The sequence below is a fragment of the Suncus etruscus genome, chromosome 1 (genome assembly GCF_024139225.1).
Source record: "Suncus etruscus isolate mSunEtr1 chromosome 1, mSunEtr1.pri.cur, whole genome shotgun sequence".
Taxonomy (NCBI): Eukaryota; Metazoa; Chordata; class Mammalia; order Eulipotyphla; family Soricidae; genus Suncus; species Suncus etruscus.
This window is the reverse complement of record NC_064848.1, coordinates 30,936,871-30,940,550: the sequence shown is the minus strand read 5'-3', so window position 1 is coordinate 30,940,550 and position 3,680 is coordinate 30,936,871. Positions and strand designations below refer to the sequence as shown.

Genomic DNA, 3,680 nt, shown 5'->3' with positions numbered 1-3,680 from the left:
ACTGTCATAACAAGCTAAGCCCCGAATTTATCTCGGTATGTCTCTGGATCTGAGAGTTGCTGTGTCCTGCTCCAAACCCCACTTCGAAAAGCTATGCACTGCAGAAGATGCTCATTGTAGCCATTAATCCAGACATCACCTCGGATTTAAAAATCAGCTCAAGAGGTGATGTCTGGATATATATATATATATATACACATATATATATATATATATATAGTTAGTTAGTTAGTTAGTTAGTTAGTTAGAACAACTCAGCAAAATAAAATTCCTGTTTATTGTTGGACAACATGTTTCACACATACATCAAACAGACCAAAAAAAATAAACAGCAACTTCATAGACAAAAAAAAAAAGGAAAAAAAGAAACCTAAAAATATGGAACGCTTCACGAATTTGCATGTCATCCTTGCACAGGGGCCATGCTAATCTTTTCTGTATCATTCCAATTTTAGTGTATGTGCTGCCGAAGCAAGCACTATTTTATATGTTTTTGTTTTGCAGGTTAAAGTTTTTTTTTAATAAAGATAATATTTACAGTCACACGGGGAGCATGAAAAATGTTTTCTTCTTCCTATGGGGGCATGACAGAAAATAATTGAGAAGCACTGATCTAAGGGCAGGTTGCCCTACCTCATCACCTAACAGTGAGATGTAATCAGAATATCCTCCATCCTAGGATCTGTGCAAAAAACAAAATCACTATTTACAGAAGACTGATTACAACCACCACTGAGCAAAACTTTTCCTGGGACCATAAAGAAAGACTTTTTACCTAGGCTTCACCCTAGGATCTGTACAATAACCAAAATCTCTAATTAAAGAAGATTGACTTTGACAATGGTGACTGATAGAATATTTCCTGGCACCATTAAGAAAGACCTTGGTGTCTGACAATGAACATAACCAGAGCCTGTAGTCAGCCTCAGAAAGTATGCTTCAAGGGTAGAGACACCTTGTATCTCTTAGGCCAAGGTAATTTCCTTTCTAATTTCCCCAATGTTTACTGAACTTATGGAAAAACAAAACAAAACAGAAAAAGCCTTGCCACACCTGCCCCTCCATTTATTTATTTATTTTTCTCTTTTAATTATGTTTATAGCTTCTAGAGAGGGGTCCCTGCCTACTTTTTTTAAGAGAACCATAGAAAAAGAATTATGTTCTGTCTCATATTTCTGTCTTCCTACAAATTGAGAGGAAAAAAAGGTAGATGGGAGAGGTCAAGCATTCTCAGGAGCACTGAGTGGAAATAAAAAATAGTAAGATCTAAATACCCAACCTAAAGTTAACAATAGAATGAAGAGACTATAACTATATAGTGATATAACTGTAACTATAACAAGCAAAAGGAACCTGTTACACTAGCAGTCCAGGGGGATGCTAGGTACTATAGTAGAGGGAGGTCAACACTGGTGGTGGTGGAAATGACCCTAATTCACTGTCACTATGTACCTTAAATACAAATGTGAAATACCTGTAATTCATATTGGTCTCAATAAAAAAAAATATTTTTTTGGTTTTTGGGCCACACCCAGTGACACACAGTGGTTACTCTTGGCTATGTGCTCAGAAATCTCTGCTGGCTCGGGGCACCATATGGGACTCCTGGGATTGAAACCCTGTCCATCCTGAGCAGTTGCGTGCAAGGCAAATGCCCAACGGCTGTGCCATAACTCCGGCACCCTCAAGAAATTTTTTAACAAAAAAAGAAAAAAGAAAAATATAAGGGGAGAAAAATACCTTTCAACACAGAACCAGGAAACCTCCAAAATGGAAAAATAATTCATAGTTTTTTATCTCATCTAAAATTGCTTATAGATATTTTGGGTGCTGCAAACTAATATTTTGGTATAAAACAAAAAGCATACCACAGTCGTATTTGCTGTCCTTTTGTAATGAAAGAAGCAACATATTTTTGAAAGCTTTGCCATTGAAATTAAGTAATCTATGACCTTTTAAAGATCTATTTATGACAATTATGTTTTAAGTTTCTCAAGAAAATTGATATAAAACAGAGTTCCCAACACCATCAGGAACCCCTAATATGCTTTAAGGCAATATTATGTAACTTATATTCTTGCTTTGGAGGTTTAAATGTAAATGATATTTCATTATCTAAAAGATTATCTTTTGAATATGACAGCTATTACCTTTCTAGAGTCTATATGACCTACATAAGTTTTAATAAAAAAGCTAATTTTCCCATGAAGAAGCTAATATGTAATTATTAGGCTGATCCGTTTAAAATTGCTATCATTTGACAGTTTTTGACCTATAAAAATTGCAATTTAATATAATTCAGCTTAATATCTTTGTATATAATATGCTTTTACAGTTTTGTTTATATACATGATAAAATTACACAAAAAGGTCATTTCTCCTTCAAATTCTGCTTCTATTTATATGTTGTCATATACTTTATATAAAGTATATACCTAGATACCTAAGGAAACCTAAAAGTTACCATTCTCTAGATTTTTCTTTTGGCTGGGGTAAGAGGCATGTGGAATCCTGATAAGTGGAATCCTGGATCGTGCTCTTGGTTAGTGCTCTTGGTTAATGAAATCTTGGTTTGTTTTACTACAACTCAATGCTGAATGGACATTTTAGTAGTTCTCAGCAAACCATGATGTACCATAGATCATATCTGGGTCTCCTACAGCCAAAGCTTGTGCTCCTGCCAATTGTGCACTCTGACCATAAGAACTATAAGTATTTTATCTTCATTTTTCTTAACATTCAATTTGTAATGAATTCTGTTTTTTCATGAAGTAGCCTAAAATTTCTATACTGCTTTCACTCACACATGGAGTTTCCTGGAAGAAGACAGAGACCAAGTGTGTAGAAAGAGATTTAGTAAAGAATGTTCTTGACATCATTACATACCAAAGAGTAGGTTAAGAGTAAACAGGGAAAAATGTGCCTTCTCAATAAAGCACACAGCCAGAGGATCTAAGTCTTAGCTTAATATAGTCCCATATGTTCATTTGTTTCCAATTTCTTGGAAAGGGATGGTTTTTCCTTGAAGATATCTTTATTGTCAATGTCATGGAGTATTTTATGTATGTGTTCTTCTATATACCTATGCTTCTGGATCTGATATCAAATGTTTAACCTATTTGGATTTGACCTTTGTGCATGATGTTAGATGGAGGTCTGAGTTTGCCTTTTATTCCTTGAGGCTTTCCTTGATCCATTTTGTGTTTCTTGCCCCTTTATAAAAGATAATTGATTGTATGTCTGGGGAACATTCTCTGAATACTCAATTCTATTCCATTGATCTGGGGATCTGTCTTTATTCCAATACCATGTTTTTTAATGACTATTGCTTTATAGTATAATTTAAGGTTGAGGACAATCATGCCTCACATGTTCTTTTTCCTAAGGGTTGCTTTAGATATTCATGGGTGTTTGTTGTTCCAAATGAATTTCCATAGAGTTTGATTCAATTTTTGGTGTCCTCCTTAATTTTTTGAAGCAGTGGTTTTTAGGTTTCTTTGTATAGGTCCTTCACCTCTTTAGTTAAGTTGACTCCCAAGTATTTGAGTTTGATGTGAATGGAATTATTTTTAATGTCCATTTCTTCTCTATAATTAATTATGTATAAGAAGGCCATTTATTTTTGCATGTTACTTTTGTAGACTGCTTCTTTGCCATATAAATCTATTGTTTCTAGAAGC

The 3,680-nt window shown here is 34.3% G+C and overlaps 1 non-coding gene across 1 annotated transcript; it reads right to left on the bottom strand.

Annotated features, from left to right (window-relative positions):
* Window positions 1-372: 372 nt before the first annotated feature.
* Window positions 373-479, bottom strand: LOC126025332 (U6 spliceosomal RNA). Its single transcript, XR_007501348.1, has one exon. It is a non-coding gene; the product is annotated as a U6 spliceosomal RNA (small nuclear RNA).
* Window positions 480-3,680: the final 3,201 nt, after the last annotated feature.